At 37.7% G+C, this 25,070-nt stretch overlaps 1 long non-coding RNA gene across 2 annotated transcripts in view; it reads right to left on the reverse strand.

Moving 5' to 3' along the window:
• LOC140529098 (uncharacterized) overlaps nucleotides 1-19,392 on the reverse strand; it is a 51,623-nt gene extending 32,231 nt beyond the window's left edge. The window contains exons 1-2 of one of the 2 annotated variants that reach the window (XR_011975419.1): nucleotides 19,190-19,322; nucleotides 17,342-17,442 (exon numbers count right to left, since the gene is read on the reverse strand). This is a non-coding gene — a long non-coding RNA (uncharacterized lncRNA). Of the gene's footprint in view, nucleotides 1-17,341; nucleotides 17,443-19,189 lie in introns of both variants that reach the window. The other variant, XR_011975420.1, reaches the window with a different exon arrangement.
• Nucleotides 19,393-25,070: the final 5,678 nt, after the last annotated feature.

Genomic DNA, 25,070 nt, shown 5'->3' on the forward strand with positions numbered 1-25,070 from the left:
AGAATAAACAGGTAATAAAATAATCTGCAAGCATTGCCTCACCTCATACACAAATGAGTATTTTCTTCTATACTGCCAAAGGCTATTAGGGGAAAAACTGTATTCCCATGACAGCTTATGCCACTAGTGGTCAAAATTAGGGCTTTAGTATCAATATATCTTTTTGCTGTCTTTGGAGTACCAATTGTCTTCATGTGGAGTCAGTTTCCTAGGTTCTTATTATCTCAGGCTCTGACCTATAAGCACCATTAACCCATTGTTATTGTTTACTTCTCAGACAATATCCTCAGCTCTTTCTTCTTTTGCCTCCGTCAGTATATTCATGGCCTAGAGAACAACAATGTTTATTGGTCCACTTTGGTAATGGATACCATCATGACAAGGGTCAGCTGTTTCCCTCTTTCTCTTCAGGTCTGTCTTCTCGGGTCCAATGCAGGAGTCAGGAGGACCTGAGTTCATATCTCACCTCAGACACCTGACACTCACTAGCTGTGTGACCTTGGGCAAGTCACTTAACCCCAATTGCCTCATCCTGGGTCATCTCCAGTCATCCTGATGGATATCTGGTCACTAGATTCAGATGGCTGTGGAGGAGAAGTGAGGCTGGTGACCTGCACAGACCTCCTTCACTCAAAACAAAGTCAAGTGCAAGTCATGTCATTGTTTCTCTGATGGCATGTCTTTTTCAGCAATGAAGGACAAACACACACAGTCTGCTCTGGTACAGTTCCCAAGTTCCAGTACAAATCTTACAACATGCCCACTACAGCTGACGAGGATCATGGTTCCTGAACTGAGCATCAGTTCTCATCCCTCTTCATTACTTGGTATTATGGTCATGCAGAATGCCTCAAATATGATTAAAGCACCGTGACAATTTTTATATCAGTTTTGGTAATGATTACTTCAAGGGTATTTTAAAGTGTATAATATAATTTATAGCTTCTAATTGAATACAATTTCTCAAGCATAGAGATAGGTACTAGATTTATGATTTCACTGTTAGAAAAAACACCTGCAGAAGAAATTCTTTCTACCAAAGCAGGTCAGCACCTTATATGCAACTTAGAGTCTAAGAGTTTTCTAGAGCACAGAAAGCTTAAGTGACTTGGCCAGAATCTCACAACTAGTCTGTGTCAAGGGTAGGATTTGAACTCAAAATTTTTTATCTCTAAAGCCAGCTCTTTATCCACTATGTAGTGTTATATTTCAATAGTAATATTGACTTTTCTTCAAGACCTAAAAAAACACTAACAAAATTTTATCCTTTTGTTAGTTGGAGAAGTCTCTGTGACTTCTGTCATTTCATGACTGGCTTGAAACTAACCATTCTCACAGTACTGAGTCACTTTCAGTTACTATCAAGGCTTTCTTTGTAGTGAACAAGTACAAAGCTCTTGGCTGTTCAGAGTAAAAGCTTTATAAATCTGGAATGTTTCCAAACACGTAAATCATATTGCTTTCATGTCTATAGCGACAGAATGTGATAACCAGCAAAGATGCAAGGGCTTAAAAATGTGGTCACTTTACAGCAATTTCAAATGGTGCTGCACGGAAAAAGATGAGGTCAGTTTTTCAGCCTTTGCGTCCTTGTAGAAGTTCATAATAAACTAATATTTAATAAACTTTATATTGGTAAGTACCCAAAGCTTTATGAAAGTCAAGACACAAACAACATGAACTTTCAAAAGATTACATTGCTTCATAAAGGCAAAGTGATGGGACTGATAAAAGAAATGAATTTTCTGTATTAATCATAGCATGAAAGCAGAGGAACACCAAAAGAGACAGGAGGAGAGAGCACAGTTATTCCTTTTAATTTAACTTTATATTATTTAGAGGACTCAGGTCATCCAGAGGGGAAGAAATATTGCAAATGGTTCTGTACCAAGCTGTAAGGTAATAGCAAGGAGGCCAGTGTCATTGGACCAGTGGAAGGCAGTAAAGTGTAAGAAAGGTTGGAGATGAATTTCCAGATTACAAAGGGATTTTAATGCAAAAATGTGAATTTTGTGTTTGATCCTGTAGGTGATATGGAGGCATTGCAATTTAGGGGAAATGGTAGTAGGTTCACATGGTCAGACCTGCACTTTAGGAAGACTCATTTGCCAGATGAGTGGAGGATGAACTGTAGTGGGGAGAGACTTGAGACAGGGAGATCAGTAGCAGATTACTGCAATAGTACCATCATGAAGTGATGAGGGCTTGTACCAGTGTGATTGATGGCAGTGTTAATGAAGAGAAGGGGATGTATACAAGAGATGTTGTGAAAGGAAAATTGATAGGAGTTGATAACAGATTGGGTATAGAAAGAGGGAGAATGACAAATTGAGAATGACACCTAGATTGTGAGTTTGGGTGACTAGAAGTATGGTAGTGCTCTCTACATTAATAAGGAAGTTTGGAAGAGGGGAGAGTTTGTTGGGGAGACAAGAAGTTCAAATTTGGAAATGCTGAGTTTAAGATGCTTATAAAATATACAGTTAATGCTCAGAGTTCCACTATGGAGCATTGTCCTTTACCCATAGGATTCCTCTACTAAGACATGGTCCTTAAAAGTACACAAGACAGGAACTAGAGTTACTGTGGTAGCAGATCAAGACTACAGATCCTTCCTGTGCTTTCCCAGTCTGTTTCTATGTTTTTCAGGAAGTAACCCTAGGTCATTGTAAGAACCTAGCCCAACTACCTTTGTCAGGATGGGGAATAAAGAGATGAGAGTGAAAGGAACTTCTAGATACAGTGAATAGTGTTGACAGAGGAATGTGTCTTGGGCTTGAGATAATAGAATCAAAGGAATAATTCCCTGGCATGCTGTTGGAGACAGAAGCTTGCTTGATTGGTGCAAGAGATGGGCTTCTAGAGGAACCACTTCCCCTCATAGCATAGGTCTTCTATGAGGTTTGGGGCTTCTGAGACTAAAGCTTAGAACTACCTAAGGATCAGTGTATAGGACTAGAACAAATTATAACAAAATTCATTTAAAGGAACAAAAGGCTAAGAATCTCAAAGAAATTAATGGAAAAAAAACAACTGAGGAGTCTACTAGTACCAGATCTCAAACTATACTATGAAGTCATAACTATCGAAATGATTGGGTGCTGGTTAAGAAATAGAGAACTTGATCAGTGGAAGAGATTAAGTACACAAAATACAGAAGTAAATAATCACAGAAGTCTAGTGATGGATAAACCCAAAGACACCAGCTATTTGGGACATAACTCACTATTGAACAAAAACCACTGAGAAAACTGAAAGGCAATTTGACAGAAACTAGATATACTAATATCTCAGATCATATACCAAGACAGGCTACAAATGGGTACATGATTTTGGCATAAGAGATAATATTATAGACAAATTAAAGGATCAAGGAAGAAATTATCTATTATAACTATAGACAAAGAGTTCATTATCAAATGACAGGGTCACAGAAGGCAAAATAGACAGTTTTGGTTATATAAAATTTTAAAAAGGTTTGCATAAAAAAATCAATAAAGGTAAAACTACAAGAGTAGCAAGTAATTGGGGAAAAAACATGAAAACTGATAAAGGTTTCACTTCTAAGTGAGAATTGATTCAAATTTATAATAAGAACCATTCCACAAGTGATAAATGGACAAGGGATATGAATAGGTAACTTTCTGAGGAAGGAATCTTAGCTATTAATAGTCATATGAAAAAGCTCTAAATCATTAATAATTAGAAAAATGTAAATTAAAACAACTCTAAGGTTCTATCTCATTCCCACAGGATTAGAAAAGAAAAACGATAAGTGTTGTGGGGAAACAGGTGCATTAAAGTACTGTTAGTGGAGCTGTGAACTGGTCTAGCCATTTTAATAAGCAATTTGGAACTATGCCTGAAAAGCTATTAATCTGTGTATACCTTTTTACTCATTGATACCACTATTTAGTCAACACCCCAAAGAGAACAAAGAAAAAAGAAAAGAAACCATATGTACAAACATATTCATAGTAACTTTGTTTGCAGTGGCAAAGAATTGGAAACTAAGGCAGGGTTCATCCTTTGGGGAACTATGGTATATGAATGTAAGATAATACTACTGCATTGTAAGACATGATAAAGAGGATTGTTTTAAAGAAATCTGGGAAGACTTGTATGAATTAATGCAGAATATACGAGGAGAATAATTAATAACAATAATATTGTAAAGACAACAAATTTTGAAAATCTTAGAAACTCTGATCAACACAGATATGAACCAAGATCCCAGAGTGCTCATGGTGAAAGAGACGACCCATCCCCTAATAGAGAGGTGATGGAATTAGAAAGGATATTGAGATTTTTTTTTTTGTGAACATGGCCAAATAGGCAATCTTTTCTTTATTATACATGTTAATAATGTGTATTTTATTTTATTTTTGTTGCTTTTCTCATTGTGGGAGGAGAAGGGGCAGGGGTCAGATACTCATTTTAAAAAAAATTTAAAGAGAGATTGAAATAATCAAATTGTGTATTTATGATATAAGCACACATATATACACATATACACATATGTGTGTGTATATATACATGCACATATACGTGTATATATACACATGCATATGCGCATATATGTATGTATGTGTATATATATATATATATATATATATATATATATATATATATATATATATATATATATATATATATATACACACACATATATACAGTGGATAGAGCACCAGAGCTGGAGTCAGGAAGACCCAAGTTCAAATCCATCCTCAGACACTAGCTGCATGACCTTGGGCAAATCACTTAAATCTATTTACCTCAGTTTCCTCATCTATATAATGAGCTGGAGAAGTAAATGGCAAACCACTCTAGGATCTTTGCCAAGAAAACTCCAGATGTGATCACCTGGTGAAGAAAAGTCAAATTGTCATACCACAGGAAATTGCAAAAGATGTGAGAACAGAATGGCAGGAAGCAGAGGACAATGAGTTCCATCTGACAATAACATTTTTAGGCTATGGAAGTCAGGGACCATAGACCAGAAGAGAGGACCATGGACTGAAGAAAGCTGCATGAAGAAGACCCCGCAGAATATAACACAATGGCTGTCACTTGTTGGGAACTGGGATCTCCAGCGAAGCTGTAGAGGTAGACAACTGCCAGCAGCCTGAGAGGGAACATTGACTAGCGGTGCCCCCAGAGAGGCAGGGAGCTGCCAGAAATAAGTGATATGGAACAGGAGCTGACCCATCCCGGGAAATAGAGTCCTACTAAGGAGAGGACTGTAAGTCATGAGACTGTATTGGTTTCTGCGACATGGTCGCTTTTACTCCATGCTATGTTGTTCTTTCCTATCACCTCATATGTAAGTGCCATCATTCCCCCCTTCCCCTCATTGAATTGCAAATAAAACTCTTCATACTTTGAGACTTATGAGGCTATGTGCTTATAAAGAGAGCTGGGGAATATCCTTGGGGAGTGTCAAATACTGAAATTCCTAAAGAGAGAGAGATTGACAGAGACAGACACACACATACACACACACACATACACACACACGGGAGACACAGAGAGACAGAGTAGGGGGTGGGGAAGAGGAAGAAAAGAAGAAAGCAACAAACTGGATAAATTAGTGGTCCCTGAAATACCTGGGCAATAAGTTGAGAGAGCCTCTGACATAGGTTACACAAAGATGAATGAGACAAGGCTCTTTCTTTCAAGGGTTCATCATCTGGGAAGAGAGATATGACATGTACAAAGCTAACTACACTGTTTTGAAATGTCAGTGATATTCACATTTCAATAGCATTTTATAATTTGCAAGGCACTTTTCTCACAATTTTGCAATAATGGCATTATCGTTCCAATTTTACAGATGAGGCAGAGCTACAGGATATGTTGCTTTCAGAGGGCCTTAAACACTAAGCTAAAGCAATTTGAATTTTGTTTAGTAGACATGGGGAATTACGGAAAATCTTTATGTTCAATATCTCAGGATGCAAGTTTTAGAGATGAAAGCACCAAATTTATCTTTATGGTACATAAGAGAGGCCACATAATGAGAAGAAAAAAATGAAACTGCCAAAAAATTAGTGGAAAATTAGCTCTTTTCAGATGTTGTTAGAGTAAAAACTCTTTTGGAGGTTTCTTATAACATTTGATAACTTTGTTTAGAAAATTTGCTAAATTAACAAGCTAATCAAACCATTGGCCAAAAATAGTGATCTTCTATTGCTGTCATGCCTTAGTTTTCTTCCTCTATCTTTTGTATTTCTCTCCCTGTCTTTTCTACCCTCTTCCCTTCATTACACCTATCAATTGGTTAGATCAGTTTTGACAAATCTTGCCCTCTGACAACCTCATCAATTACAGTAGTAGGGGTACGGGTAATGGTAGCAGATTGTGTTGGCCTTGCTGAATGTTTCACATGTCATGTGACATGCAGTGTTATAGTTGGATGAGCTATTTGGAAAATGGAAGAGAGAAGGTGAGGAAAGTAGGTAGATACCCTACAGACTGGCAGAAAAATCTCTAGCATGAGAAAAATGAGATTTTTTTTTTTGCAGGGTACCAACACCCAGGAGTGGCTCACTGTAGGAACCAACATCCCAGCACATTGTCTTGTGGTGGATCATAGACCCCTATCAGCGTGGCACTGCTTCTGCAGAGCCACCACTCCAACAGGCCTAGTTGCTATTAGGGAACTCTCTCCACCTCTTGGTAAATGCATACCTATCAATGGAGGGCCTGGGAAAGGTAGGTTGTTGATTGTGGTTCAAAGATAGGAGAGGTCAAAAAGAAGGTAAAGAGATTTGTTAGCAAGCTAAAGAATCTAATCTCAGGGATAGTAAATTCAGATTCTTGGAGGACAGATTTTGTTTTTGGTAACCTTTAAGGTCCTCCTAGAATAGCCAGTCAATTATCAGAATTCTGAAGCAATTTAGGATAGAAAGATAACATAGTTCATAGCAGAGGGAAGGGAAGAGAAAGCAGGGGATCCGTCAAAAAAGAGAAAACAGGAGTCTCTGGAATGAAAGAGGCAATGAGTTATTATTAGAATAAGACAACATTCCCTGTTCAAGGTTTAAATCACTAAACAGGTCCAGGTGTGTCTTAGGGGGTGTTAACCTTCCTCTAGGCCAGGAGTTCTTCATTATATTGAAATATAATCATCAAAATATATATTTTTTTAAAAATTCACATATTTCAGGTTAAGAGGTCAAGGCAAGAAACTAAATATTTTTACAATTGTGAAAGCAGTCTTTTTAGATAAAACTGCAGAGTCTTTTTTCCCCAACAATAGAAAGTAGTTGTTAGCAACAGTAGAGGGGACCATCCATTTTACTATGTCATTGTATTAGGGTTGGGAATTTTCTAATATTAGCTAGACCACCAGGTGGTTGGGAGATTTTTAATATGTTAATCTATCAAGATGTAGTGAAATGTTTGTAGTTCCTATTTTTCTCCCCAGTTGTCCTGCCCCTTTGCCCCAGGTTGTTGAAATTCCCCAAGAGGTGGCAACCATCTTTTCATTGCAGTCCTCCACACTCTCAAGTAGTTAAACTAGTTCAAACATCCTCTCCCACAGTCTGACAATTTCATTGTCCTCCAGCAGATGGCACTCATTATCTTTTGCTTTTTGCCATTCTGCAATTAAACCTTTTGTTAATCCCTTTGTGGCGGTCTGACTTTGCCTGACCACTTGGTACTTACTTATTACCTTGGTCTGTCTTCTCTCCACTAACACCTCAATACCTGATGAGTAGACTATCTTTAGATCATAGATGCCCCCTATTGTGGGGGTATACATGCCCTTGAATGACTTTCCTTTGGGCCATGGCTTCTCTTTGCCCCAGGTCCAATAATTCATAGTTATATCCCAGGCTTAAATGCCTACTTCTAAAATCAAATGAAACAAAAAAAAAAAAGAGGTGGAGGATTTTTCTACCCAATAATGTATCTTTAGAATCTTTTCTCAGGGGCAGCTAGGTGGTGCAGTGGATAGAGCACCAGTGCAGGAGTCAGGAGGACCTGAGTTCAAATCTCACCTCAGACACTTGACACTCACTAGCTATGTGACCTTGGGCAAATCACTTAACCCCAAGTACCTCATCCTGGGTCATCTCCAGTCATCTTGATGAATATTTGGTCACTGGATTCAGATGGCTCTGGAGGAGAAGTGAGACTGGTGACCTGCATAGCCGTCCCTCACTCAAAAAACAAAGTCAAGTACAACTCATGTCATGATTTCTCTGATGGCGTGGTCTTCTTCTGCAATGAAGGATGAACATACAGAATCTTTTCTCACCGCATTTCTTCTCTATCCTGCCATGCTTGTTGTAGTACAGCTGGATAGCTGGTTCCTTGCACAACTGCACTTGCCTGTAGTATGAGGGTTACTGTGGCAGTGCTCGGATAGCTCACACAAACAGAATTACATTATTCAGTTAACTTGAGAGGTTTAAATCAAACAGTTCCAGATATGCTTTCCAGGTGTTTACCTTCATTTAGGTCAGGAGTTCTTAAGCTTTCTCTGTGTCTTAGACCTCTTTGGGAAGCATGGAATTACAAAAGAAACTAATCATATTGAAATATAATTAATTTTGTGTGTATGTGTGTGTGTGTGCATGTTTAAAGTTCACATACTTCAGGTTAAGAACTCCTGTTTTTTGATTTTTGGTCTTATTTTAATTTGTACCAATCTGCCATACAATCTATTATCTTTTTTCCAGTGGAGTAACTGCTCCTTTGTCTTAAAGAAGTTCTTTTCCTTATTGCTTATGTTCTTTGAAATTCTGGTAAAAATTCTGTCTCTTACCACCTTTCCCAATATCTCCTTTTATCCAATTTTCCCCTTTTTATTTTGTATACCTCTGTTAGGCTTGACTTACATACTATTTTCCCAGACTCCTTGGCATCTATGAAACTAAATTGCTTCATCTTTTACATCCTGGTCATCTTGTCTTTGCTTACAGATTCTTCAGTCAAGTAACATTCACAGTATTTGCTTTTTGGATCAGCCTAGCAAGAATTTATAGGATCATATCATGAACTAGAGGAGATAGATACCTAAGGATAATGCATTTTGGAACTGAAGCACCTAGAAACTACAATGGTGCGTGATATGGAAGCCATAGTGATGTGTAGAGGTTATAAATTCTATTGTCTAAAGGATCACAAGTATTAGTTGTGCCTTGGGTAGGAGCCTGATCAGAACCGGGTTCACAGCCAGTGAGTGGTGTACTAGTAAATATTGCTAAACATTTAACAACCAGATGTCTGGGGTGAAAATGTACACAAAGACATACCTAATCTAATCTGTATTATTACCATTTTCTCCATTTTAAAAATCCAGACAGCAAAGTAATAAATCAAACCCTGATTTGTAGCATTTACTGATTTCCCAAGTGTAATTGCTCTGAAAGTCTCACAATGAAAATTTAACAATAAATTCTTGTGAATTGATTCATGCTCACTCCACCTTTCCTACAGCAGCTCCCCTGATCATAGCCAAGTCCAAAGTGGCTAAAAAAGAAATGAAGTTCAAGGTTCAGTAATTTAAGTGTTCAGTACTATGTGGTTATTTTAATTCTGAACTCACTGAATCTAGGGTCTTTCGAGTTTTTAAGGTTGTCCAGGGCTGACTTGTTCTTTAGTTTCCCTTTAGGAGGAAAGGTTCCCACTACTCTTGTCAGCTCATTATTTTCCATGGCAACTGTGGACTCTGTTAAGCAAGATTTCTTTCTCTAATACATCTGCTATACTGCCTTGACTATTTTTATTTAGAATTCATTTAATAGTTCTTTGAACTATAATCTTCACTTTATGAAATCACAATGCTCTTCAGTTTTTGCCTATCTACAAAATTTGTCTAAAAATATATACTTGACTGGATATGGTGGCATATGTCTGTGGTCCCTGCTGCAATGTAGGGCTGAGGGTAGTAAACCTTTTAAACTTGGGAGTTCTGAGCTACAGAGAGCTAAATTGAATTGGCATTCACAATAAGTTCAACATTAATGTGGTTGGCCCTTAGATGTGGAAGAGATATGTTTAAGGAACCAGCCCAGGTTGGAAACAGAGCAGATTAATGTTCTCTTGCCTATCATAATAGAATCAGGCCTCTACTTACAGACTTCAAAAGACAGAGAAATCCAGTTAAAAAAAAAAAAAAAAGATGATCACTTGAAGACTTGTATGACCCCACTTGTATTTCCCCCAATGCACTAAAACACAAATTGAATTTATGTTTTATCTTGGTACCCTTTAATAGTGTTCCAAATTTAATTAAAACCTAATTATTTGAAAAATATTGCCAAGCAAATGATAAACATAGTAGGAACAGAAATTCAGATGAACTGTAAGGTAGGGAAGGGAACAAATATGAGATCTGCAACAGGAGAGCAAACCATCTTTTACAGTAAGGTTACAAACAGCCATTACATTTACACATAAAACACAAATGGAATTAGGCTCATGCTTGGGTTAGCTCTCAAAATTAGGTAGGTAGGTAGGTAGGTAGGTAGGTAGGTAGATAGATTAGATAGATTAGATAGATAGATAGATAGATAGATAGATAGATAGATAGATAGATAGATAGATAGATGACAATCTGAACTGAGGGAAAGAAGGGACAAGTCTTCAGAATGGTGAGAAGTCTGAGAGACCCAAGTTCCTGAACATTCTGTCTACTGTGTGCATTCTCTTAGGTTGCCACCTACTAGGTTGCTCACTGATAGGTAATCAGGAAGATGTACATTTTAAACATTTGTCCCCTGAGTCTATGATGTTTAAATTGTCCTGAGGTCCAGACATATATTGTACCCCTAAGGATTTAGTCTATAACAATTCCATATGTCAGGTGCAAAGCAAGCCTGATAACTGAGCGCACTTCTGGGCTTTGCTGCCTGATAGTACACAAATATGTATGCAATGCTGAGCAGCTGAGTGGAAAGAAATCCTCCAAAGACCTCCCATTGCCTTTCTGATACCACACAAATACTTGACCAAAAGCTTCAATAATAACTAAAATTTATGTTTTACCAAGGACCCTTCTCTTAACAGCACTGTGGAAAAGGCAGTGCAAGGATTATCATTACTTTTACAACAGTGAGTGTTGAGCCTGAAAGAGGCTGAGTAGTTTGTTCAAAGTCACATCATTAGGGGAGAGGAATCTCTTAGGGGTCCCCACCCTATTTAACTGAGCTCCTTTATTCACCAGTTCTTTTAGAAAATCAATTATGATGCCACTCATAGATCATCTCATGGAATCCAGATTTGTCGGTGGTATAATTCATAGGATGTGTATACACATGTATGTATACAAATACATATACACACACATATGTGTGTATATATGTATATACACAGTACTCTTGAAATTAGTTACAATTTTATTTGTAAAGAAGAACATTTGGAGGACCTCATGGCCCATAGCAGGGGTATCAAACTCACAGTCCACAAAACTCCTAAGTGTTGTTGAACTAGTTTAATATGTAAGGAAATGTTTAAGAAAATAATTAAACATGCAATACAATGGAGATAATGTTCATTTATGGTTTTCTTAGTCAATATTCAGTGGCAGGGAGCCATTTCTATTTCAGTTTGACACCAATAATCCCAGGGAATCCCTCACTAACCTGGCCTCTATATTGGATCTCCTCCATCACAGTGGTAAACCTCTTTGTTGAATGGGTTCTTTCCTGTTTTATATGTTGCCTAATGTTTATGATCAGTGGGTTATTGAACTAGGTTATTTCTGTTGTTACATCTTCCAAAGAATCCTGAATCATTTTAATATATGGATAGAGACACCTTGCTTGGGACTAGATATAAATGAAAATATTCACTCCAGTAAAATCCTCTTGAAACAAAACTGGACAAAGTGAATTTATGATTACAGACTTGTAACATATTAAAGCTGGGAGAGGTTTTAGAGAATCACCAAATCTCAGAGTTGGCGTGTTCCACAGAGGCTGGTTGTTCCAACCCAAAAGTGGTCATCTAGCTATCACTTAAAGGCTTCAAGTGAGGAGGATTCTATTATCTTCTGAAGCAGCTTATTCCAGATTAAGGTATCTCTTGTAGTTGAAGTCTTTCCTGTTATTAAGCTTGTTTCATGCTCTATAGCCAAGTAGAAATATGAATCTTTTTCATGCGACAACCCTTTGAATATTTCAAGGTTATCATCCTCTCTCCCCTTCCCCACAAGAATTTCTTTTCCAAGCCAAAGACCCCTAGTTCTTTAAGCTACTTCTCATATGGCATGATCTCAAGGTCTCTAACCAGTCTGGTTACCCTCTTCTGAGTAGTTCTTCCTCAAATGTGGCACTAGACCTGGACACAATACTCCAGATATGATCTGACCATAGGAAGAAGGGACAGGGAAGGGAATGAGAATCTATATAGCACCTAATATGTACTAGCACTATGCTAAGTGCTTTTACAAATATTATCTCATTTGATACTGGATTGGTGTTATCATCACCTCCACTTTGTAGTTAAGGGAACTGAGGCAAAAAGATTAAGTGACTTGCCCAGGGTTATGCAGCTGCTAAGCGTCTGATTTGAACTCTGGTCTTCCTGACTGTAGACCCAGCTCTCTATTTACCATTCCACTAGCTTCCTCTAAGATCTCTGATCAGGACAGAGATGGTTGAGACTATCAATTCATCATTTAGAACATTATTCTTCCATGCAGTCTAACATGTTCATTATACACATAAGGAAATCAAGGCCCAGAGAAGTCAAATGAATTTCTGAGGGTAACCCAGGTAATAAATAGCACAGACAAAATTTAAACCTCAGTCCTTTGATATCAGTTCATAGTAAAGAAAGTCTCCCATAAAATACATCATTAAAATATCAAATTGTCTTTTAAGGCATACATGCTGTAAAGTACAATAGAGAGACAGTTCTATCCTCATTTTTCTCCAGGCTGTACTTCAGACTTCCTCTAATATACTCTAACCCTGAAATTCACAAATTGGAAGTTTTCTCTACCCCTGTAACCTCTCTGATTGGATAGTTCTTCCCAGGACCTCCATTGAAGGAAGATGTCCCAGGTCAACTAAGTCTCATTGTTCCCTGGGCTTTACCCCAGACTCTCTCTCTCTCCTCTCTCCACACACGATACCTTTGTGCCCCTGACAATTTTTAGCTTCTTTTTGTTTGGTCTTTTCCCTCAATTAGAATGTTCATTCTTTGAGGGCAAGAACTCTCTCTACTTGTATTTTTATTCACAAAATTTCCTCACACTGCCTGGCGCACAAGTGTTTAATAAATGCTTATTGACTGACCGAATAATAAACAGGTCAAAGTTTATTTTACTCTACCAGTGTAGGAAATTGGGATGAAGGTAAATGGTGAGAGTGTAGTTTCACATAGAATATGGCATCCTTATCAAATAAAAATGATACACACAGAATATCTAATGGATCGTCATAACATCTTTCCAAACATAATTCAAAATAAAAATTTCAAGGTCATTTGAACAAAGAGATTTGCTTCATAAAAACAACAACAACAAAAAAATAAACTTCAGAGACAAGTCCTTTAAAGTGTCAGTGCCCTGATGAATCTGTGTTTGTTGAGTGGTATTTATCTGAGGAAGAGAATTCCTAAGACAGAAACAAACTAAAGAAAAAAAGTTAGAACGCATCAACAATTGAAGATTATTTGTAAATCATGGTAAAACTCCCATGAGGGAAAATAGAATTTGACTTGTATAAATTTGCTTTACACAACTTTTAACACTTGTTCTATAGATGAAAGGCACTGGGTAGGGGATAGAGTTCTGGTCTTGCAGTTAAGAAGACCTGTTCTCAAGTACAGCCTTTGACATACACACTAGCGGTGTGATTATGGGCAAGCCAACTAATTTCTCAGTGTCTTAGGTAATATTTTCAGAGTAAGTTATTCATAAATTGTTGATCTGTGTTGGTAAAAGGACCTCTTTCCTATGCACACACCAGGAGTTCTTACACCAATTAGCTCACAAGTCTGGCCCTCGTCTTATCCAGTTCTATAAATATAGGTATTTTTCATGTTTTGCATAACTTCACACACATAGTGGGTATCATATTTCTTGCCTTTTCAATGCAGGGAGAAGGTTGGAAGGAGGCAGAGAACTGCAATTCAAAATAAAAAAATTCTAAAATTACACACACACACTTTACACACACACATATATACACTACACACATTATACACATATACACATAAATACATATACACATACACCTTTCTATATAGCAGGAACTAGTTTTCTACCATTGGTCCTGGGTTATTTGAAGCAGGTAGGGAAGGAATTAATATGAACTTCAATATCAAATTTAAAAACAACAATTTGGAATGCAGTCTCAAATTGACAATGAACAGATTATTTCATAGTTACAAGCATATCTGTCTGTACACATATGTATTGGAACTGTTTGGTAGAATAGTAGAATGGTATATGTATATATTAGCATATATAATATATAAATTATATTAGTACGTTATACATACTAATATATAACTGGCATGCTATATAAATATATAACATGATAAATCTATAAATATCTAAATATTAATAATATATGCTAAATATATAATTATGTGCATATATAAAAATATATGCATGTTTATATACATGTATTTTTATATATGTGTGCTAATGAATAGAATATTTGCATTTCTCATGAAATTTTTTGTTTCTCTTTAGGATCGGCAAGTAAGTAGTAGAGTAATGAACCTACTGATTTTCTGAAGTAGCTTCTATGGCACTTATATACAAACATACACATATAGAAACACATACACATGCTACTGTAGAAAGGCTTGCCTTTGCCTTGTGAAACTCAGACCTCAAAACCATGGGTATACCTCCAAGACTAGTTATAACTATTAAAGTGCATTTTAGAAACTACTGGATTTCTGTTTTCTGTATTGCTATTCTGTCATTTTTTGTGTGTGTGACACTGTGCAGTTTTGCTTGGATCTTTGCAGCAAATGACTTGATCAGATTATATGTGATGCCAACATAGTGGTCAAACTGTCTTAAAGCTTTTGCCATCAATTGCAGCACTGAAGATTGGTAGTTCAGCAAAAATCATGAGCCTAAGTGGTTGAATATAATGTGAGCTTTTTGTCTATGTATCCCTAGCACTTAACAGTGCCTGGAACATAAGTGCATAATAAATGTTTGTTGAATTGAGTTGAACTGAGCTACCAAGGCTTGTAATACAGCACACCCCAAAATATGACATCCATGATCATTGGTGACAGTAAAGAAGTCTCTAATGCCACCTGTACTTCAGTTCATTTTAAAGTACCCAACATGCCTTGATCTCACAGTTAAAGTGCCAAAGAGTGTTTGCTTCAGAAAATCAATAGATTCATCACTCCACTGCTTACCTGCCAAGCCTAAATAGAGCTGAAGAAAAACCTCACACACACCACACACACACACACACACACACACACACACAAAACCAAACCATATTTCACAGGAGATACAAACATCCCATTCATTAGCACACATGCATTGGACTGGGTTCCCAGACTACTTCTGGCTTTACTTTCTGAGAATATGAAAGCATCGTGGCTTTAGGAGGAGTCTTCCATGAAGCAAAAACATTAAACTTTCCAGTTCTTAGAACTCAAATTAATAGAGGTTTCCTGGGCAACCAACATAAAACTGAAAATACTCAGAAAAAAACATAAAATGAACCATCTTAAAAATATCTTGTGTAATCCAACCAAGTCTTATTTAACCTAGCCAGAAATTCTCAGAGCTGTTGGTTCTAGAGGCTGGAACATCTAGAGGATGTTCCAGGTCCTTTTAGGACCAACCCTGGGTACTGTTGTGAAATAAATGAAGTTTGTTTTGTGCCCCCTTTTAGCTATCCCAGCAAGGTACCCAGTGTTCTCACAACTTCTCAAGCCTTGCTTGGTACCTGGCCTCTTAGGGAAAGTTTGAGGTAAAGCCATTTACATTAGGGTATTTACGACTTAAAGCTAAACCAGAATTAGCTTTATCATTCCTCATATGAATTCTTATCTCTTTAAAAAAAAAAAAAGGCAGGTAGCATTCCTGGAGTCTATTTTAAACCCAAATGAATGAGTTTCTAAAAGTTAAATTTCACACTGGGTTAGAAGGGAGATATTTGATATTTTGGTTAAGTAGCTTTCTCTCTGTTCAACTCATAGCACCATGTTGAAGACTTCTACTTCTCCTACATGTAAGGTCAGTCTTGGAAACACCATAACCAGAACTTTGAGGTCTGAGTTTCACAGGACAGAAACCAGGACTAGGAAAGCCCTACTCTAGGAAAACAGACTGTCTAGAGAGAACCTTAAAGAAAGTCTCTAGTTCAACTTCTTTGCATAGTCTTCTAGTACAGTGCTTGGCATATGGTGAGAATTTGATAAAGACCTGTTGATCAATTGACTGAGTCTGATTCATCAGTGAAAGGCAGAGAGGCCTAGAAAGTCAAAGAATTTTGCCCAAGATTCCTGATTGCCTTTTTTTTTTTTTTTTTTTTTTTAACTAAAAGACTGCCTGCCATTTTGGACCACAGAATACACCTTTCCTATTCCTTTTTGCCCCTATTACCGAGTCAGATCTAGTATTACAATGCAATTCGCATTTATTAAAATCCTAGATATGGACTGGATTGGACTGTAAAACTCTGGTGGAATTCTTAGTTTCTCCCAGAAGGTGTCTCTGTTTGGCCCATTTCAGTGCTATAATTTTGATATTCTCCTTTGCATTTTTTGGATACGGGTATTTGTGAGTGGGGGGCCTTTCTGTTCAGGGAACACAGAGAGCTATGGAAAGAAAGGAAGAGAGACTGCAGTCACTTTTCCAGGATAAACTATAACTGGCTCCAGTCCAGTTACCTTTGGGTTCTCAGTGAATCTTCTGCTTACAGTCTCTTGCATAAATTTTCAAGGAAAAAATTTTAAAACTTGCCATAGTATGTCATTTATATTAACACTGACAATACTCTTCCTCCAACTTTTCCCTCTCTCCTTAGGGAGAGGTACTTGATCTCCCTGTACCTGAATTTCCTTATTTATAAAATGAGGATATTCAATTGCGAATTCCTCATTAGATCATGAACTCCTCCAGGGCAAAGAATGGTCTGTTTGTTTTTTATTTTTTTTTAATTTTTTGCCTTCCTTTGAAACTACAGTACTTAGCACAATGCCTGGCACACTGTGGATATTTAATACATGTTTAATGACTGATTCTGGGGTTCCTTCTAGCTCTAGAACTATAATCCTTTTACAAAAAAAAAACCCCAAAAAAACAAAGGAGAAAGAAAAAGAAAGTGAATAAAAATGACTTCATTCCTATGTTGTCTTTTTCTTTAAATAGTTGGGTAAATCACCTTACCTCTATGGGTCTCAGTTTCTTCATATGTATAATGAGGAAGTTGGAAGAGATTACCTCCAAGAGTCTTCTCTGACACTCTACAATACCATAATATCCTTCAGCTGCAATTAGAACACATAACATAGTCTAGATATGAAAGGGCAATTTGAGTCTCCTCAATCTGTGCTTGTGCCACCACTGAGTCTGGTCACTGAGCATGGGAGGATGCGTATACAGTGTTTTGCGAAATTTAAAGTGACATAATGATACAAATCCCCAATGGGTTGTATGGAGATTGTTTTTTTTTTTTTCCTTTCCATGGATTTCTTTGGGGTTTTGTTAGCATATTAGTGATCAATGTATTGCTACACAGGTGCTCTGATTATCTAAAAGAAAGTCTCAAGCCATTGTGAGTCATGTGACCCAGGAATATAAAAGCAAGTCCTCCTTTGTGCCTAGCTAAGATGATCAAATTTCAAGGAAGAAGAAAGTATTATGCAAGACACGAATTAGAAAAGAGTTCTAGTAAAGGGTGACACATGAGCTGAACTTTGAGAAAGCTAGGGATTATAAGAAGTGGAACTGAGAAAGGGAATGCATTCCAAGAATGCTGTTAAATGATTCTGGATCTACTCTCTAACACAGCCTACAAGTGTTCATCCAGTTTCTGCTTAGAGATTTCCAGTGTTATAGAACTCATTACTTATTGAGATAGCTCATTCCATTTTCTAAATTAACAGGAAGTTTCCCCTTACATTAAGGCAGTATGGTACTGTAGAGGGAAAGCATGGACTTTAAAATCAAATTTTGCTTCTGTTACACAGTGATCTACAGCAAATCACTTAACCTTTGTAGGTCTCAGGTTCCTCATCCACTAAATGAGGGGATTAGATTAGATAGCCTCTAAGGCCCTTTCACGTTCTAAATCTATGATCCTACGATCTTTGAAGGCTAAAGCTGACCCTTCTACTCATTAATCCTAGTTCTGCCCACTGGAGTCAAGCAATAAAAATAGAATCCTTCCTGCACACTCACTAAAGAAAGCATCAAAAAATGTGTCATCTAGCATATAGAACTCCCTACTCCCATCCCTGAAACCCATGTGCTACCAGATAGCTCCCCTATAGCTTAGTGAACTTCTCAGGATATTCACCACTAGGGTCTTAGACCATAAATTCCAGATTCTGACTCCCAATCCTTTGCCTTAGATCCAATGTAATATTTTCAGCATTTATATCCATGTTAGATGTTGTAGCAAACTAACCCCCTAGATGTCTATTTAAGATTAAAAAAAATATGGCAAGTGTGACCAATTTTCCTTTTTCCTCATCTAGCTCCTACTGTATGAATGAGTTGTATGAAGGTTTTTCCTCTCCCTCTCTCCTCCACTATTCTAAGGGTATTTGTCTGCAAATCAGTTATATTGCAGTTTATAATCTTTCACTCTCTAGAAAAATATCTCAAGCTTTTTTGCATCATGCAACCAAGAAAAGTAAGTCCCTCCTCTCTACCAGAGCTGCTATTTAAATATTTTCTTTTTCTTTCCTTTTTTTTTTTTTTAAAGAGACATCTTATTGGCTACCATCCTGATAAGTCTTCTTCCTATTAGAGAACAAGAATTTTCCAGTCTTGAGTTTGGAAATGAATAGGCTACTTATTTGGTTGCCATCCAAAGAATAGGTAAGGGATAGACACAAAAAGTTCTGTGATAATATAAAGCTTGGTTTAATAAAGGCTGCATATAGGCAAATTGTGGTACTAATCACTACATTCTATCCATTGCATTATTCCCTTCTTATTTCTATATATAACATTCTAAGTGACACATGAACTCTAACCCTGAGTCTCCACGATTTTTGCCAATCTTACCTTTCCAATTTTTTCCTAAATCCAGTGAGTAGGAATTAGCTTCATGCAATGGTTTTAAGTTTAAATTTCAGGACCCCAAGAGAACCTTTTCAAAAAGGTTTCTCCTTTCGCCACCTTTAGTTCTTGGAGGCATGAACTTATAGAGTTCAGGCCTGTTCTTAATTAACTAATTCTTTCCAGGGGAGGGCAGAGAAGCAATTACTGCCAAAAGGTTAACCTGCTACAGGTGCAAACAGACAATAGGGAGCAGGGAAGAACCAGGTACAGGGCTAGAACAGCTATTGTAATACCCCACTTTCCCACCTACTCCTCACCCAGTATAAGACAAAAGATGATATTCAGATATAATTAGAATTCCTCTAAAACAAGGAATAATTTAGTGATGAAATAGAGAAGGAAGTAAATATAATTAAACTATAAACTCATTGTTGGAGACTGTTATTCTTTTTTTCTTTGTATGTCACACAATTAGAATAACTTTTGGCCCAGACTGTATTTAATAAATGTTTGTAGAATTGAATTAGAGTCAAGTGGCCAGGACAATAAGCCATGGGGCACTAAAGAAAGGGACAATGGAAAGGTACAAAACAGGGAGGAGCAGGTTAGATTAGTCAAGCCCACTAAAACATCATCAGGAAGTTAGAGGTGATTAGGAACAAAAATATTAGCAGAGGTGAGTTCAGCCCTAGGCATAAATCTAATTGGAGTCAGTACCTGAGAATAGATATCAAGTATCCTTTACAACCAAGCATAAGGTGCTGCTTCTTTCTTATATGAGCAGTCTGGTTGCTGAAATGAGGCATAAAATGATCAACGAAGTTAACCTGTATAAAGTACTTTGCAAACTCTAGAATTTCAAATAAATAGCAGCTATTTGATATTATTATTAAATGTTTAGAAGGCAAAAAATGAACTCAAGTGTAAAGAAAAAGAATTAAATTTGCAAAGAATGTACGGTAATACCCCTTTTGTGGGAACAGTTGGGTTGTATAAAAGTAGAAAAAATAAGGTCTTTTGCTTATGAAGCATTCAAGTGTAAAGTTTTTAGACAGAAGTAAGAGAACCATAATATGAAGAGAACTGAACAGAGAACATAGAGGATCTTTCTGAGAACAGAAAAATGACTGAGATTGTGGGACATTGTAGTCCTGCGGCTTATTTGCATGCACCTTCTTTTAGAAGGTACTAACCGAGTTTAAATCACATGACTAGGGAGTATGGAATAATTAAATAGATTGTTCATTTCAAAACTAACCGATTTTATTAGTTTTTTACATAAGGGTGAGATAAATCACTGAGCACCAGAAGGTTCTAATTTGACACACTGAGAGATCTGAAGTACCCATCAGGAGAGAAGACCACAGCTTATAGTTAATAAGGGAGCATGAACTGAGGGTGAAGCTACTAGTAGGATCAGTCAGCCTACAGGAAAACTTTAGATAGTGTAGTTAGGAGGCTGCTGATTGGAGAAAAAACAACACTGATGTGTGGATTGGCTGTGGAGAAAAAACAACACTGATGTGTGGATTGGCTGTGGAAAGTGTGATGCTTCTGAATGAGGGAGCAGAATTTTGCACATTTAATTGTGCTTCCTCACCCTATAAATTCCTGGTTACTGTCTTACTGTGCCCTTCTCTTTTAAGAGGGAAAAGCAGATGGGGAAGGACAGGCTTTGCTAGGAGCTCAGCTTTGCTTGACAAGATACTGAGACCTGAGCAGATGACACATTTCAGTCATGGGAAAAACAGTCAGGGTTTATCTGGATTGGCCTGAGAGCCAACCTAAGGAGCTTTGAAGGTATTTGGCTTAAGGGAATTCCTTATCATTTCACTAGTGCACCTCTATCACATTGATCTAGTAAGGGTGATAGTGAGTAAGAATTCTCAACTACTTTATCAGTTTGAGAATGGAGGAAGAGTAGAGTTGCCTTGCCGGAGAGTGATAAGTTCCAGAAGAGGATCAATGACAGAGAAGTGGTTTTGTGTGGCACAAATTATTCGCTACAGGACCAAGGATCTCAAGGACTTCGGTTCAGAGCTGTGAGTCATCCCAGACTGCACAAACTGGCCCCAATCATGGGTCTGCTTGTTGGATTTCTTTTTGCCCATTCTCCCCCCAAAATCACTGTGGGCATTGGTGGGCGAATGTGACTTAGGTTTATGTATAGATTTGGATATGCCTATTATTAATTTTACTTTGTCATAATGCAAATGTTTTATGTTTAAGTTAATAGTGTCATTGTGAGTGACTGATTTGGTATAGATTGGAAGCACAAAGGTGTGGGTAATATGACCTATTATAGCAAGTTTTTGTTGTTCCTTGGCAAAGATACTGGAGTAGTTTGCCATTTCCTTCTCCAGCTCATTTTACAAATGAGGAAACTGAGGCAAACAGAGTTAAGTAACTTGCCCAGGGTCACACAGCTAGAAAGTATCTGATGTTAGATTTGATATCAGGAAGATGACTTGACTCCAGGCTCAGCACTCTGTGTACTATACCTAGTTGCCCATTGTAGCATGTAGGAGGAATACATTTTCCCATGGCAATATTACTCGTAGGACCCTAAGAGAGGTTGAATTGTAACTACATAAAGGTTTCTTCTCCAGAAACCCGGAACTACCAATATAAAGAGTAATAGATGAATAGGCTGGGATGAATAAATTAGCCCAGATTGGAAATGGGAGCTCATGCTAGGCATGTCATGCAGGTGTTCTATAAAGAGTCACACTTCTAGCCAGGAGCATGCTGGGATGAAGGACAAAAGTAATCACAATGATAATGATAATTTACATTCATGTTGAACTTTGAGGTTTACAAAACACTATATAATTGTTACTTGTTGGCAATCCATTAAGCTGTTGGAGATCTGGAGCAAAGGCTTTTTCAGGAGAGTGTGTGGCTCAAGGGTGAAGCTGTCCTTACGTTCTTGGCAGAGTTTCCTTAGCAACCCCACCACCACAATCTCAGCGGGCCTGAAGGGTTGCCTCAGCAACACCCTACTCCAGGGCTGGTCTTCCTCTTTCTCAATCATGTATTAGGATAACATACTCTTTGTATTGTTGCTCAGCTAAAAATGAATTGTGGAATTTGAATTATAAACTTACAGCTGGAAGAGATTATGGAGGTCATTTATTTATTCCAACCAGTATCTAAAAAAAAGAAAAAAGAAGAATCTCATTGACAAATTCCCTGGCAAGTAGGCATCAAACTTGTGTTACATATCTCTGGATATCTTCAATAATTAGAATTTTTTCCTTTGTTTAGCTGAAAACTCCCTGTTATACTTCTGCACATGGGTCTTATTCCCTCAGATATTTTAGGATCACTATCATGCCTAAGGATTCTCTTCTTCAGGTCAAATAGCACCTAGTTTCTTGATGTGATCCTCTCATGCCATGAGCTTAACTCCTCTCAATCAATCAGGTCATCTTGCCCTTGACAAAGCACCAGCTTATGAATATCTCTTCTAAGATACTGTACCTGTAACTGGACACAATATCCCAGAGGTGGTCTGACCAAGGTAGAAGACAATGGAAGTGTTACCTTCTTCCTTCTATTAACTATGCCTCTGTTAATTTAGGCATAAAAAGGCTTTACCTTTTATTTTTGGTCTGCTTCATTATAAATGCTGTCACAGTAAACCAACAGTTTAGGTATCTTTCATTTAACCTATTTTTCAGCTACGTCTTACCCATCCCATACTTGTAGAGTTGATATTTTTTAACTCAAGTGAGACTGCATTTGTCTCCCTTTTATTTCTTCATACTATCCTCAGTCCAGTACTGCAGTTTGGCAAGATATTTTTGCATGCTGATTCTGTCATCCAGTGTATTAGCAATTATTGCCAGCTTCATGCTACCTGAAAATTAGATGAGTGTGATATCTGTGCTTTGATCCAGGCCATTAATAAAATTGTTGAATGGAGTAAGACCAGGGACAGATCTAGTTTAGACTGATGTCACTCCATTAATCAACAGTCTTTGATTTAAGGCTGGACATGGTAAGGAAGGATGCTCTTTCTGTAAATCGAAAAAATTCTCAGAGTTGGAATGGAATTCAGCAGCCAATTCACACCAAACTGTGGATCCTTTCCGTAATATCCCCAATAAGTAGTAATTGCTTCAAGAGCTCAGTTGAGGGGCCACCTACCATTTCTTATTGTTATTGCTTCGTTTTTGATTATATCTGACTCTTCATGACCCCATTTGGGGTTTTCTGGACAAAGATACTACCGTGGTTTGCCATTTCCTTCTCCAAACCATTTTACAGATGGGGAAACTGAGGCAAGCAGGGTTAAGTAATTTGCTGAGGAGCACACAGCTGATAAGTGCCTGGGGCCAGATTTGAACTCAGGAAGATGAGTCTTCCTGACTCCAGGTCCCGCACTCTATTCACTGCACCACCTAGCTGCCCCTTCACTTAAGACAGTCTAACCAGAGGGTTCCCCCCACCTTATATTGGGCAGCAATCCATTTTGTAATTTCTGCTCAGTTGCTCCTATTTCTATTCTCCAGGGTCAAAAAGAACAAATCTATGATTCTTCTTTCCCAGGCATGACACTTATTATCTCTCTGCATACTACATGCTTGCCCTCACGCCTGGAATACCTTCCCTCTATACTTCTATCCCTGTAGAATTCATACTTTCCTTCAAGCCTCAATCTGAGTAGGTTCTCTGACAAAGGGCTATCTTGATCCCTACAGTTGCTACTGCATCTCTCCACAAACTGTTCTGTATTTACCTTATATATTTTGTAATTTAGCTCTGTTTGGGGCTGCTAGGTGGTGCCAGTGATAGAGCACCAGTGCAGGAGTCAGGAGGACCTGAGTTCAAATCTCACCTCAGACACTTGACACTCACTAGCTGTGTGACCTTGGGCAAGTCACTAAACCCCAATTGCCTCATCCTGGGTCATCTCCAGTCATCCTGATGAATATCTAGTCACTGGATTCAAATGGGGAGGAGAAGTGAGCCTGCACAACCCTCCCTCATTCAAAACAAAGTCAAGTGCAAGTCATGTCACCATTTCTCTGATGGCATGGTCTTCTTCAGCAACGAAGGACAAACACACACAGCTCTGTATACAAATTGTTTACACCCAATAGAATGTAAACTTTTTGAGAATAGTGATTTTTTACCTCTGCATCTTCTGTATCTGGTTGGTTGGTTGCTGTCTTTTGTTCTGGAAGAGGACCAAAATGACATCACTATGTTGGGGTCAGGGTACAGTGTGTCCAACTGAGGCTGATTAGCCCAGTATGAGCTTGGAAAGCTCTATCACAGGTCAGGCACAAATAGTCCACATGTGAATTAACATATTAATAGATGCATATTGAAGGACTGAATGACAAATTACATGAATTGTATAATACAAACATCCAACTCCCATTTTCAGACTCTGTCTTAAGCAGATATTCACTTTTTGAAACTACCTTTGTTTCCTGAATTTCTTGTCTTGATATATTACACATTAGTAACAAGAATGCCACCATTGTCCCATAGTCCTTCAGTATTTTTGCTCAAGACATATTTTGCTCTTTACCCATATTTTCTACATTCTTTCTGGAAGTGTCATTAGTACTCATGGGACTCATCTTAAGCAGAGAGTCAAATCAGGGTTGGACAAGTTTTAGGAGGTTCCCTGTTATGGCCCAGAAAGACAACAAATTTTGATAGTGATTTGTTGATATGTATTTTCAGTCTCTTTATCAGGTTGAAAAATAGCTGCCTCAGTGCTCTTCAGCAAGGAGTCACCAACCACTATTGTTCTTATTTTTCCCTGCTTACCACTCTTGCATTTGAACTCATTTAGACAAATAGCTGTTTGCTCTTAGAGAGTTTCAACCCCTTTTCTTTGGTAAGGGCTCTCATAATCAAGAAT

The sequence above is a fragment of the Notamacropus eugenii genome, chromosome 2, assembly GCF_028372415.1.
Source record: "Notamacropus eugenii isolate mMacEug1 chromosome 2, mMacEug1.pri_v2, whole genome shotgun sequence".
In the NCBI taxonomy this organism is placed as follows: Eukaryota; Metazoa; Chordata; class Mammalia; order Diprotodontia; family Macropodidae; genus Notamacropus; species Notamacropus eugenii.